This window comes from Bubalus bubalis, chromosome 11 (assembly GCF_019923935.1).
Source record: "Bubalus bubalis isolate 160015118507 breed Murrah chromosome 11, NDDB_SH_1, whole genome shotgun sequence".
Classification (NCBI taxonomy): Eukaryota; Metazoa; Chordata; class Mammalia; order Artiodactyla; family Bovidae; genus Bubalus; species Bubalus bubalis.
The window spans coordinates 20,818,454-20,833,347 of NC_059167.1; positions in this window are offsets into that span (position 1 = coordinate 20,818,454).

Genomic DNA, 14,894 nt, shown 5'->3' on the forward strand with positions numbered 1-14,894 from the left:
CCTCGGTTGCAAGGGCCCTTGGGGATCTGTTTTATGGGGTGCTGCTGTGAGATGACTCTGGGTATTTGTCTTAACTCAAAATTCGTATTCCCCAGGAAGAGATTCTGATTGCCCACTAAGGTCCTGTGTTCACCCCATAATGAGAGGATGAGCAGCTTCATCAGAAGAGCATGGATTTGGGTAGGGCAGCTCCCAAAGGTGTGTGTGTTGGTGGGGGGTAAGAGTGGGGGGTTCAGTGGCTGCTACCAGAAGGAGAGGGGTGATGGGCAGACAAATGTCACAGTGTCCAAGGCCACGGAGCGTCTCAGGAATCAATGCAAGTGGCAGCCACACTTCTGCCACTCAAGAGCTCCCAAGGGCACAACTGGGGAATTTCAGGATCTCCGAGAGCTGGCAGGCCTGAAGGCTGACACCTAGTGGCTGGTTTAAATCATAGCCGGTGCGGTCAACTTTTCTCGGTTTATGAGCCTTGTAAATAGCTGCATTCAATAATATTTATTGACTAACTGAATGAATGAATGAACTTTTACATGGGCTAGTGAAGTATTTCTGTCTTACATTAGCCTGTGTTGAATTTGTTTAGAAACTGCTTAATGACAAATCTTTTAGTGGCAAGTCACTGATAGCCATCAGAACTGTCTTTAACCAGCGATGGTCCTTGCTAGGACACTATTTCTGGCAGCCAGGGACAGAATTGAACCAAGATCTGGATGCCAGGGAACCTCTGCCTCTTGCCTTGCCTCCTTTCTGAATCTGCTTCATTTTTTTCCATTCAAATGTGGCAGTTTGGCCTTCTTTAATTTTCAGTCCACCTTGCCAGAAAACAGCTGTCTGTGCCTCCAGGATTTGTATCTCCTCTAGTCAAGACCCCAGGGTGACTGAGCCTGAGCTGCCTTCGTCCCCATTCCAAACCTACAGCAGGGACCCTATGTGACCCAGTTTGGGCCAGGGATCTGCCTCTTGCTCAATCAACCAAAATGGCCAAAATGGCGCTTGGAGAGGGGTCACAATTACGATGTGGATTTGAGTATAAGAGTAGTTCTTGGAAAAGGGGCGATCTGAGCAGACAACACAATTGGTGTCTCCTGCAGAAGCCAAATAACATATTTGCTTACATTTGCAGGGCTTCAAGAATACTTGAGTATACCTGAAACGAATACAATATTGTAAACGAAATATGCGTGCATGTGTGCTAAGTCACTTCAGTCGTGTCCGACTCTGTGTGACCCTATGGACACCACCAGGCTCCTCTATCCATGGGATTCTCTAAGCAGGAATACTGGAGTGGGTTGCCATGCCTTCCTCCAGGGGATCTTGCTGACCCAGGGATCAAACTTGAGTTTCTTATGTCTCCTGCACTGGCAGGAGGGTTCTTTACCATTAGTGCCACCTGGGAAGCCCAAATCAAGTATATGCCAATCAAAAATGTTTTAAAATTCTAAAAAAAAAGAATACTTGATTTTCATGACTTCATTTGATTCTTGGCCCAACTGCATGAGGTTGGCAAATTAGGTATTAAGAGCTTTCTTGCATATCTCCTTTATCTCACTACTTAGCCCTGGGCTCTGTATGTGGTGGTGTCTAATTCATATTGATTAAGTTGAATTCTCATTTTCACAGATGAGAAGACTGAGGTCCACAGCACTGAATGTCTTGCTATGGGAAACACAGCTAGAAGGTAGACAACTTGATGAATTGTGATGATGAATGTCAAATATTTCTCTCTACCCAGTGGATAAATGAAAGTCAAATTTGCTCAGTTGTGTCCGACTCTTTGCGACCCCATGGACTATACAGTCCATGGAATTCTCCAGGCCAGAACACTGGCGTGGGTAGCCTTTCCTTTCTCCAGGGGATCTTCCCAACCCAGGGATCGAACCGAGGTCTCCTACATTGCAGGCCGATTCTTTACCAACTAAGCCATGAGGGAAACCCAGCGAGTGATTCTTAGCAATTCAGATAAGCCCTCAAGAGCCCTCCGTTATATCGTGGTTTACACTATGTTGCCATCTGAGAGAGGGGGTCTCCAGCAACTCAGAAAGATCATACCTTAAGGTGGAGGGCCCAGGCTCTGCCATTAGAGGCCTGAGGTCTGATGGCCTCTGGGAGAACAATGTCTGTTCTTCAAGTAAGGTCTTTGCCAGAGAAGGTAGACAAACATGAAAAGAAGGTGGTTTATTAGAACTTTCAGCTGCCTTAGCGGGCCTGAGATTTGAACTTGATAGGAGAGAGGGGAGCAAGGGACTGAGAGGGACGCTACCTTTGGAAGAAGCTTTCTCCTACATGACAAAGGGCTTTCAGGGACACCTCTGAGGCAGAGTTGATGGTCCCCAAACTGGGTGAAATCTCCCAGTTCTGCAATTTATCAAATGACCTGGGGAAGTGACATCACCACTCTGTGTCCATTCTCCCAGGGCTCTGGGAGGGCAAAATGAGAAAAAGCAGGGGGAGAGCCCTTCATGGTGGTAGAGATAACACTATTATCTCTCTGTGTTCAAAGTAGGACAAACAGGGATTGTGCCAGGCAAAGATGGAGAAGGCCATGTCTCTTTCTTCAGAGATCTGACGGTCAAGGGGCAGGAGGGGAGCCGATGGCAATGCAAAGTGATGAGGACTCTTAAGTGTGGGTCAGTCCTGTGTGACCCAGAGAGGCCTCTGTGTGTCTTTAGGGTAGTCAGGAGAGGGTTCGCAGAGGGTGGAACTTTGGAGCTCAGTCTTCAAGGACAGGTAGCTATTCACTCAGCAGAGGAAGCTGTGCTCGAAGGAAGTGGTGGAGGATGATATTGAGGCAATGGAATTACAAAAGGGCCTCCGGGTCACATCATTGCTGTCAGTATTTACGCTGTTTAGGTCACACCTGACTATCCGATTTCAGAGGTCCCAACCAGAAGACTCTTTGAAATCATAGGCTCTTAAGATACCTTTTCTCCAGCTTGCTGGTGGCGTTCATTCCTCTGTTCAACTCCGTTTCTTCAGAGCTAAAAGAGATCTTGAGGACAATCTGGTGTCATCCTCTGCTCCAAGGTAGGAATGGATTGGTGTCCCCATTTTACTGATGAGCTGAATGTAGGTGAGAGTCACCCCAGGTGGTCACCAGGCATATAGAACCAGAACCGACTCTCCCAGAGCTCTTGTTCTCTATCGAGATGCTGTTCTTCTTGTGTCCATTTTAAGTTTCAAATCCTCATTTCAGGTAATATTTGAGGTATTATTTATTCACACTTCAAACTTCAAGTCCTTCCTTGGCAGCAGGTTATAAAACAGGAGAGAAACTGAGTTAGGCAAGAAGCAAACAATAAGAGGGCTGAAGGCTTGAGCAACAAGAGGACAAACTTCCGGGGCTGTTAGTGGCTTCAGTGAAGCAAGCCTGTACTGTGTTAAGCTGCTCAGTCGTGTCCGACTCTTTGTGACCCCATGGGCTGTAGCCTGCCAGGCTCCTCTGTCCATGGGGATTCTCCAAGCAAGAGCACTGGAGTGGGTTGCCATTTCCTCTTCCAGGGGATCTTCCCAACCCAGGGATCGAACCCGTCTCTTACATCTCCTGCATTGCCAGGCAGGTTCTTTACCGCTAGTGTGCCACCTGGGAAGCTGAAGCAAGCCTACCCAGTGGAAAGGCTCCTTAACCAAACCACTGGTCTTAGAAGCTCTGAGAACCAGGACCATTATTTTCATCGCGAATGCCTGCAAGGAACCCTGGTGAAGAAAGTTAAGGGCTGGAGGGTTTATCAGAATCACTTGCTATTATTTTCTTTTCCTCTTTCCTTTCCTTCTCACCTACCCTTCTTAGTGACCTGGTGCCAAAGCCTCAGAATGGACTAACACGGGGCAGAAGGCGAGGCACGTGAGGGAGGGGGCAGATGGCATCTGCAGACCCAGCTGTAGCTCACGAGCTGCACAGATGGCTCGGCCTGCACACGTGGGGCTGTGGGAGGAGGGCGGGGCAGAGAGGGGAGCACTGCTGGAGTAGCTGGAGTGACAGGGGACAAGTGTGCTGCCTGTGCGTTATTAATAGGCACTAGGGCATATATTTACAACCAGTGGCTGAACTTAGGGGCCGAACAGTCACAGCCAGCCACGCCCAACACCAAAGACAACTGAAGGGTGCTAAGTGTTCCAAGCCCAGCTCACCCAGAAGCAGGTGGCTCGGGTGGGATAGGGAGATCCTTGGAGCTTGCTCAAACTGCAGGCTGTGGTTCTGCCCTTCTCTTTAAACCGAAGGAAGGAGAGGCAGGAAGAAGGTAGGAAGAAAGGAAGGCAAGAGGGAGAGGAAGGAAGAGAGCAAGGAAGGACACCAGGTTGCTTACATCAAAACCTAAGCTCAGGGACTTCTGTGATGGTCCAGTGGCTAAGACTCTGTGTTCCCAAAGCAGGGGACCCAAGTTTGATCCCTGGTCAGGGCACTAGATCCCATGTGCTGCAACTAAAGGTTTCACTTGCCCAAGTAAGACCAGGTGCAGCCAAATAAATATTTAAAAACAAACCCCCCAAAACCCTCCAAGCTCAGGCAAAGCCCCCAGAGGTTTCTGTTCTCCCACATCTAACTTCTAACTGAGTGAATAAAATTGTCCCATTTAACCATAGGAAATTCCACTTATGATGTGTTGGAGGTTCAGACGTGGAGGAAGGGAATCTAAACACCAAGAGGCGAGGAATAAACGCAGGCTGCCAGCCCTGACATGAGAGGGTGGACGGAGCCTGCAAGTTCCTGGTCAGGGATGGAAATGGTTGTGCGATTGAGTCCAGACCTCAGACACCCTCTGTGCTCTCCTCGGGCCCAAACAGACATCCTCAGCCCATCCTCTGTGCATGGAGTGATTCTCTGGACCAGGGATTCTCTGAGCTGGAGGCTACACTGCATGTGAAGTGGTTCAGCCTGGCCTCAGGCTGGCAGGGCTGAGAGCTGGCACAGCATCTGAGTTTGCAGGGTGGGCGGGGTCACTGTTCAGCAGCCACAGTAGGGCCTGGGACAGGTTATCATAAAGGGACAATCTGCCTCCTCCAAACTGAATGGCATTCCCAAAGGGAACCTCTACAGTGTGATGAATTTTGCCCAAGACAACTTGCTCAGCTGAAAGCCTTCCTGTGCATAAACTGAGATGAGTCTGAGATTTTGTTCCAACTCACACTGAAACGGAGCAGGACCTCCTGGTCCTTGCCCAACCCCCCATCATGGTCTGCCTTTTGTCTGTGGAAAACTTTAGACAAAGAATAAACTTAATCAGAGAAGTAAGAAATGTGAACACAAAGGAAAACAGTCAAAGGAGACCAAATAATAAAAATGTAGTTATTAAGCGCAGTCAAGGAGTTTAGTTCTTTCTCAAGGGCTCTAGATGATGTTCTGAGCCATATCCTGTGAGCTGTCTGATAGATACTAAACGTCTAGGTGGAAGAAGTTAACTACATGATGACCAGACTGTACTCATGACATGAACTGGCCTCAAAGAAATGGAAACAAACGGACCCTGAAACTGATGAGTAACTGTACCTAAAACAATCAAGATGATGCTGGTCAGACCACTGATGACAATTTCAAGATGACTATCAGAGACGACTGCTGTTTCTGCATGCAGCCCTCTCGCCTTCATTCTGTGTATAAAAGCTCTTACGCCACTGGTGGGGATGGGGATAATTAGCATTTGGGCAGATGTCTGCCCTTCCCCTGGCCCAGCTGACAGCCTCTGAAATAAAGCTAACCTTCCTTTCCACCAATCTGGCTTGTTTATTGGCTTTCGGGTAGTGAGTAGCCAGACCTACCACATGTCTTTTGGTAACAACACCACTCCTGTAATTTAACAGCTCTGGGCCCCAGTTTATATACAAAGGGGTTATTAAAAAGAACTCAGTGTGTAGGTTTTGGTGAAGATGAAATGGGAAAAGCTTGAGAAGCGCTTAGCACAGGCCTGATACACTGTTATGTGCCCAAGAAAGGTTCTTTATGCTGTTCTTCTCCCGTCCCAGCGTGTCTTTTCACAAAGACAAAGCCAGTGGACTCCAGAAGACCTGGTGAGGAAGTTAACACAAAACCCAACCCTCAGGAGGAAATGGATTCAAGAGAGAAAAATTTGAGGATCGAAGGTTGTTACTTGTGACTGGGTCTAGGGCTTCTGTGACTTATTACTGCCTCATCACATTGAATGGCTACCCTGAACCTCAGTTTCCTTATTAGCAAAGTTGCTTTAAAAGAATAGCTGCTTTATAGGATTTTTTTGAGTGCCCAAAGAGGTAATATAATCCTATCTGCCTTTATTGAGGGCTCGCTAGGCTGCAGGCACTCAGAGCTGCCCATGTATTACGTTGTGCATGCATACTCAGTCATGTCCAACTCTGCAATCCTACGGACTGGAGCCCTCCAGGCTCCTCTGTCCACGAGATTCTTCAGGCAAGAATACTGGAGTGTGTGGCCATGCCCTCCTCCAGAGGATCTTCCTGACCCAGGGAAGGAACCCTCATTTCTTATGTCTACCTGCATTGGCTGGCCAGTTCTTTACCACTAGGGTCACCTGGGAAAACCTCACTTAATCCTTAAAACCACTTCTGATCATCGGTGTTTGATACGTCCAAACGTATCAAATTGTACACATTACAATATGTCTAGTTCTTTGTATATCAGGTATACCACAATAAAGCTATAGAAGAGCACTGGAGGAGGTAGGTATGATTTTTTTTTTAAACCCCTATTGTGTGGTTGAAGAATCTGAGGTTTAGCAGAGAGGTTAAATCACTTGTCCTAAAACACAAAGCAAGTCATAGAGAAACTGGGCTTCAAACACAGGTACTTTGTCCCCAAGAGATGACAAGATTGATCCACTTTTAGTCCCACAGGAAGCCCAAGATCATTTCCCTGATGTTCTACTGGTCTGACAGGTGGCCCGCTGGGGCTCCCACTGGCTCCATGTGGGGCTCCATCTGTAACCCAGAGAACACACAGATGTTATCTTAAAGATCTAACCAACCAATGTCATGAAACTCATGTAATGTCTGTGAACAGCCTTCAACACTGCAATGCAGAGCCATTTTTAAAAAAGTTTCTTTGGATAAGTCAGAGAAAGACACATACTGTATAATATCACTTATATGTGGAATCTAAAAATGCCATGGCTCTTCCCCAGTGGCTCAGCAGTAAAGAATCTGCCTGCAGTGCAGGAGACATGGAGACGCTGGTTAGATCCCTGGGTTGGGAAGACCCCCTGGAGGAGGAAATGACAGCCCACTCCAGTATTCTTGCCTGGAGAATCCCATGTTCAGAGGAGCCTGCCAGGCTACATTCCATGGAGTCTCTAGTGAATAAAACAAAAAAGTAGACTCACATATATACAAAACAAACGAGTGGTTACCAGTGTGGGTGGGAGGGGCAGTCTAAGAGTGAGGGAAATAAAGGGTTATTATGGAGGCTGTATGAAATCATGTGTGTGAAACTTTTGGAAATTATAAAGCACTATAGAATTTAAAGAACTTTTCATTCAATGAAAAAAAAATTTTTTTTTCTGGATAGAAATCTGGATGCTAAAATGGGAGGTACTTTACCATTTGGGCTTGAATGTTTTCTGATCATTATGGTGTCCTTAGTCACTTTATGGAGTTTGTGTCCTCTGGACTGGACTGTTACTGCTTAACAGTTCTGGGCTGAACTCCAGACCTGTCTACATAATCAGCGGCCCTCCTGACATCTCCTTTTGGGTGTGGGACAGTGATCTCACACTGAGCATGTCTAAGAGCGAGCCTCTGAGATGCTCTCTGTTCTTTACTAATGGCAATGCTATACTTTCAGCTGCTCAGGCCCCAAACCCTCTTTCCTTCCCACCTCTTCCAACCCACCAGCAAAGCTAGCTGCTCTACTCTCGAAATAGATTTTACAATTCTGACCACCTTTCACCATACCCCTTATCACCTCCCTTGCCTAATCAGCTGTTATCTGGTGCCAGGATTATTGAACAGCCTCCACATCTCATGTCCCTTCCCTTGTTTCTGCAGCCCGTTGTGAACCCAGAAGCCTGAGCGTTACTGTTAAGTAAGTCGGATGATGCATCTCCTCTGCTCAACGCTCTTCACTGGCTCCCATCTCATTTAAAATGTTGACTTAAAGAAAAACATACAACATAAGAGTTTAAGTTTTATTCAGGGACTTACTGAGGATGATAGCCCCGGAGGCAGTCTGAGGAACAGCTCCAAAGTAGGGGAGGGGTCCGTTTATATACACTTTTTAGGGGCTAGGGAATACATGCAGTCAAGCAACCATCTTGGTAAAAGATGGTTGCCGTTCACCAAGAACGGATATCTCAAATTAATGATTTTAGTGCTTTTCTGGTTATGGACAATGGAAGCATCCAGGCACAGTGAAGTTTTTCCTGAGACATGCGTCTGCTATCCAGTGGTCCATTTATCGAAAGCACAAGTGCCTCATCCTGTTTAATTCCTCTCATGGTGCACTGAGTGTGTGTTTGACTGCCAGGGCTTGGGACTTCACCCTCATAGAACTGGGTGATGAGGAACACTTTTGGTTCTTTGCTCACAAAAGTAAACTCAAAGTCCTCCTTTGCCTGGGAAGTGTCACATGACCTGCCCCCCATTACTGCTCCTGCCTCCTGTTACCTTGGAATTCTCATGACCAGTAGGCCAGTCTCCTTGACCTTTTCTTCAATATACAGGCACATTCTTGCATTGGGGTCTTCGCACTGCTGTTTCCTTTCCCTAGATGCTCTTTCTCCAAATCTGTATGGCTGGCTTCCTTAATTTCTTCAGACCTTGATTTCAAAAGTCAACCTTGTTAAAGAGGCCTTCTCTGGCCACTCTGAAATACAACCCTTTCTAACATTTTTATTTCCTTCTCTCCTTCCCCTGACTTCCCCCCCTTTCTAACATTGATCCTTCTATAATATTATATCACGTATTTTACTTGCTTATCTTATTTGTCTCTCTCTCCTATTAGAAGTGGAGAAGGCAATGGCACCCCACTCCAGTACTCTTGCCTGGAAAATCCCATGGAAGGAGGAGCCTGGTGGGCTGCAGTCCATGGGGTTGCTAAGGGTTGGACACGACTGAGCGACTTCACTTTCACTTTCATGCATTGGAGAAGGAAATGGCAACCCACTTCAGTGTTCTTGCCTGGAGAATCCCAGGGACGGGGGAACCTGGTGGGCTGCCGTCTCTGGGGTCGCACAGAGTCGGACATGACTGAAGTGACTTAGCAGTAGCAGTAGCAGCCTATTAGAAGATGAGACTTATGAAGGAATTTTTGTCTATTTTCCGTTCACTATTGTATCTCTATTGCCTTGAACAGTGCCTGCCACATAGTAGACACAAATGTAAATATTTGATGAGTAAATGAAAACAAGGGACACAGAATTAGCTGTGGACCTTTATCAAGTCATTTGTCTAAAGAGCCTCTTGCGGAGGGTAAAAAAGGAGTGAAAAAGCTGGCTTGAAACTCAACATTAAAAAAACTGAGATCATGGTATCGGCCCCATCACTTCATGGTGAATAGAAGGGGAAAAAGCGGAAGCAGTGACAGATTTTATTTTCTTGGACTCCAAAATCACTGGGGACGGTGACTGCAGTCATGAAAGACACTTGCTCCTTGAGAAAAAAAGCTATGACAAAATTAGACAGCATATTAAAAGCAGAGACATCACTTTGCTGACAAAGGTCTGTCTAGCCAAAGGTATGGTTTTTCCAGTAGTCATGTATGGATGTGAGAGTTGGACCATAAAGAAGGTTGAGCGCCAAAGAACTGATGCTTTCTAACTGTGGTACTAGAGGAGACTCTTGAGAATTCCTTAAACTGCAAGGAGATCAAACCAGTCAATCCTAAAAGAAATCAACGCTGAATATTCGTTGGAAGGATGGATGCTGAAGCTGAAACTCCAATACTTTGACCACCTGATGTGAAGAGCCAACACACTGGAAAAGACCCTGATGCTGGGAAAGATTGAAGGCAAAAAGAGAAGGGGGAAGCAGAGGATGAAATGGTTAAATAGCATCATCGACTCAATGGACATGAATCTGAGCAAACTCAGGGAGATGGTGAAGGACAGGGAAGCTTGGTGCGCCACAGTCCATGGGGTCGCGATCAGACACGACTTAGTGACTGAACAGGCTTGAGTTTCCTTGAATGTAAAATTGAGTTATTGCACTAGATGGTGCTAAGGTTCCCTGCAACTGACTTGGAGCTAGTCCCTGAGTGAATTTGAAGTAAAAGCAGTTGTGTGGCAAGAAAGGTTAGAAGGTCTGACGATTTGGGTTCAAGTCCCAGTGATATCCATGGTCTAGGTTTCATTTTCACAACAACACTTGAAGAGGCTCTATCCATGGATCATGAAGCTTACTTACAGCTCTTAAAGTTTAAAACTATAAAATAAAGTCATTAAAAAAGAGAAATGGCCGCCATACTCCTCAATACCACACGGTGGCGAGGTTGTCCACCAAGGTCTGTGCCTCCTCTGCAACCAAAACAGCTCATGCTCTCATGAAATCTACTTTTCATCAGCAACTGTGAGAGTAGCTTATTCATCAGATCTTGCTGGTTTAAATAACAAATATAAAAAATTTTTTTAATTGATCATTTTCTGATAAAAAGACATTAACCTCAAAAGCAAAACAGTGAGCTGAATTTTCAGCTGAGTCTTGGTCACCAATTCGAAAAGTTGAGGAATAAAAGAAGTGTATACCAGTGTTCGGAGAAGGCAATGGCACCCCACTCCAGTACTCTTGCCTGGAAAATACCATGGATGGGGGAGCCTGGTAGGCTGCAGTCCATGGGGTTGCAGAGAGTCGGACACGACTGAGTGACTTCCCTTTTACTTTTCACTATCATGCATTGGAGAAGGAAATGGCAACCCACTCCAGTGTTCTTGCCTGGTGAATCCCAGGGACGTGGGAGCCTGGTGGGCTGCTGTCTATGGGGTTGTACAGAGTTGGACACGACTGAAGCGACTTAGCAACAGCAGCAGCAGCAGCATACCGGTGTTAGACGAGTAAGGCCACAGCTAAGCTTAGTTCTGTAATACCTAGCCACATATCTGTCTGTACATAACCAAGAATGTTCCCTCCAGGAGGTGGAAAAGATAGGCAAAGAAAGACAGTGAAGTCACTTAGTCATGTCTGACTCTTTGCGACCCCATGGATGATAGATAGCCTGTCAGGCTCCTCCATCTGTGGGATTTTCCAGGCAAGAATACTGGAGTGGGTTGCCATTTCCTTCTCAGCAATAGACTTATTCTAGGAAATTTTTGTTTGCTTGGAAGAGTTATTAAAGACTTAAATAAGAAAAGATTGTGAACAGTGATGGCATACACAGTATGCCTTCAATTCATAGTAGCCTTTATCATTACCATTATTAATGTAATTATTATTGTTATTCTCAGGGTCTATTTTTTTCCCCTGCTCTACCATCTCTCCAGCTAGCAACAATGTTTTCAACTTGAAATCTATTTCATTATTCCCTAAAAATATTTTTGGTCCTTTAACTGTAATCTAATTACAATTGTATTGCATGGTTTATTTTAGCTATATGGAAAATAAAAGTAAAATGAAGGTCATATAAATTACCCATACTCTACCACTCAGCTCAGAAATAATCAATAATAAGATTCTGGAACTATGCTTAACACACACACATTTGTGATCAAATTTTATGAAGGGATTTTTCACTATTTTTCCATTTATTGTTATACTATGTACATTTTCACATCCTTAATAGTTTTCATAATTATTAGTTACAAACTACTTTTCTCATTAGAAAATGAGTACATTTTAATGGTAGAAAATACTGAAAAGTACAGGACCAAGGGAAAAAAAAAATCATTCCTAACCCCATCATCTAGCCTGGAGATAATTATTCACATTTTGATGTATTTCTTTCAATAATATTAATTTAAATATATATTCCATAGAATTGGAAATATATTACATATACAGTTCTGTTTCTTGATTTGTTCAATTTACTTTTAAATTATTTTAAGATTACAACAGATAGTTTTCTTTTTTCTCTTTCCACTCTATTTGATCATTTCCCCAGTCATTACATGTTCTTCAAAGACCCCAATGGTATGGATAATTTTCCCTTTAATTCTCTTCTGATTGAATCTCTTTGGGGTCCCTGACTAAAAGGTTTAAAGGAAGTCCTTACAGACCCGGCATGGTTGTAAGAGGTGTAATTTCATAGAGAGTTGTCCCACAGGGCTGCAACAAGGCTTAATGAAGCAGAAATACCGCTTGATCTTTATTCCTTGATTAAAAGACTCTAATCAATGTTAAAATGCAGCTCAGTCTCCAGAGACGAGGCATTCTAAACAGCTGCCGCAGTACAGTTGTTTTCTGAACTGAAGTTTTCATAGGTGATGGGAGGGAGAAGAAAAGAGGGACGATGTCTCACCATTTTGATATTTCAAACTCTCAGAAGACAGGAATTAACATACTATTGATTGCGATAGAACATTTACAATTTATTGAGCACCTATTATATATTAGGCGTGGCTTCCCTGATGGCTCAGAGGTTAAAGCGTCTGCCTGCAATGCGGGAGACCCGGGTTCGATCCCTGGGTTGGGAAGATCCCCTGGAGAAGGAAATAGCAACCCACTCCAGAATTCTTGCCTGGAGAATCCTATGGACGGAGGAGCCTGGTGGGCTACAGTCTGCGGGGTCGCAAAGAGTCGGACACGACTGAGCGACTTCACTTTCACTTTCTATGTATTAGGTACTGCAAGGAGTGCTTCTGACTTCATCTACTTCTCACAATAACATCATTTTACAGCAAATGAAACGGAGACTCAGAGGCGTGAATTGCTTTGTTCCCAGTGACAGTGACAGTGACTTGGACTTGAGTGTTTGGCTCCAACTTCTGTTCCATCAACCCTACCACACAGTGTCCCAAAGCATTTATTGAACGACATATGACTGCAAATGTGGTTTATGAATCAGGAACTAGGGCTCCTCTCCTGAAATGGTGTAACGTGGGAGGTAAGAGGGGCTGGCTGACTCTTGGAAAAGCTTAAGGGATCGGCCTGAGGGATTTTAGCACCAAAGTATGAATACTTTTCTTTTCTAATTAATTTTTATTGAAGTATAGTTAGTTTCTGCTGTACAGAGAAGTGAACCAGTTATACATATACCCACACTTTTCTAGAGTCTTTCAGTCATTACAGGGAGGAGGCAATGGCACCCCACTCCTGTACTCTTGCCTGGAAAATCCCATGGATGGAGGAGCCTGGTAGGCTGCAGTTCATGGGGTCACGAAGAGTTGGACACAACTGAGCAACTTCAACAAACTTTCACGTTTCACTTTCATGCGTTGGAGAAGGAAATGGCAACCCACTCCAGTGTTCTTGCCTGGAGAATTCCAGGGATGGGGGAGCCTGATGGGCTGCCGTCTATGGGGTCGTACAGAGTCGGACACAGTCATTACAGAATATTGAGTAGCTTTCCCCGTGCTATACAGTAGGCTCTTATTAATTATCTATTTTATATACAGTAGTGTATATATGTCAGTCCCAATCTCCCAGTTTATCCCTCCCCCCTTTACCCTTCTTAACTATACGCATGTTTTCTGTATTTGTGACTATTCTGTTTTGTAAATTAATAGTTTTAAAAAACACTTTTCAGAACACCTGAGGATAGGGTGATATTCATTTATCAAATCAAGCTTTAGGCTCGAATAATAGTAACTGTTATTATAGTTTTATTTATTTATTTAGGCTTAATTAATTAATTTATTTGGCTCAGTTATCAACTGTGGTGTTGGAGAAGACTCTTGAGAGTCCCTTGGACTGCAAGGAGATCCAACCAGTTCATTCTGAAGGAGATCAGCCCTGGGATTTCTTTGGAAGGAATGATGCTAAAGCTGAAACACCAGTACTTTGGCCACCTCATGTGAGGAGTTGACTCATTGGAAAAGACTCTGATGCTGGGAGGGATTGGGGGCAGGAGGAGAAGGGGACGACAGAGGATGAGATGGCTGGATGGCATCACTGACTCGATGGATGTGAGTCTCAGTGAACTCCGGGAGTTGGTGGTGGACAGGGAGGCCTGGCGTGCTGTGATTCATGGGGTCGCAAAGAGTCGGACACAACTGAGCCAACTGATCTGATCTGATCTGATCAATAAAATAAATAAATTTTATTTCTTTAGGCTCAAATAATAATAACTATTATTATTTGGGGCTCCAAGTCACGGCAGATGGTGACTGCAGCCATGAAATTAAAAGACACTTGCTCCTTGGAAGAAAAGTTATGACCAGCCCAGACAGCATATTAAAAAGCAGAGACATTACTTTGCCAACAAAGGTCCATCTAGTCAAAGCTTTGGTAGTCATGTATGGATGTGAGAGTTGGACTATAAAGAAAATTGAGCACAAAAGAACTGATGCTTTTGAACTGTGGTGTTGGAGAAGACTCTTGAGAGTTCCTTGGACAGCAAGGAGACCAAACCAGTCAATCTTAAAGGAAATCAGTCCTGAATGTTCATTGAAAGGACTGATGCTGAAGCTGAAACTCTAATACTTTGGCCACCTGATGTGAAGAACTGAGTTATTGGAAAAGACCCTGATGCTGGGAAAGGTTGAAGGCAGGAGGAGAAGGGGACGACAGAGGATAAGATGGTTGCATGGCATCACTGACTTGATGGACATGAGTTTGAACAAGCTCCAGGAATTGGTGATGGACAGGAAAGCCTGGCGTGCTGCAGTCCATGGGGTCTCAAATAGTCGGAAACAACTGAGCAACTGAACTGAATAATAACTACTACTACTATTTGACAACTCTGTATTAAGCATGTAATATACATCCTGTCATTTAATCATTCCAGGAACCCACTGAGATAGTATTATCCCTAATTTCCAGACAAGGGATCCGGAGGTACCAGGGCATTAACTTGCCTAATGGCAAACAATGAGTATGAATTT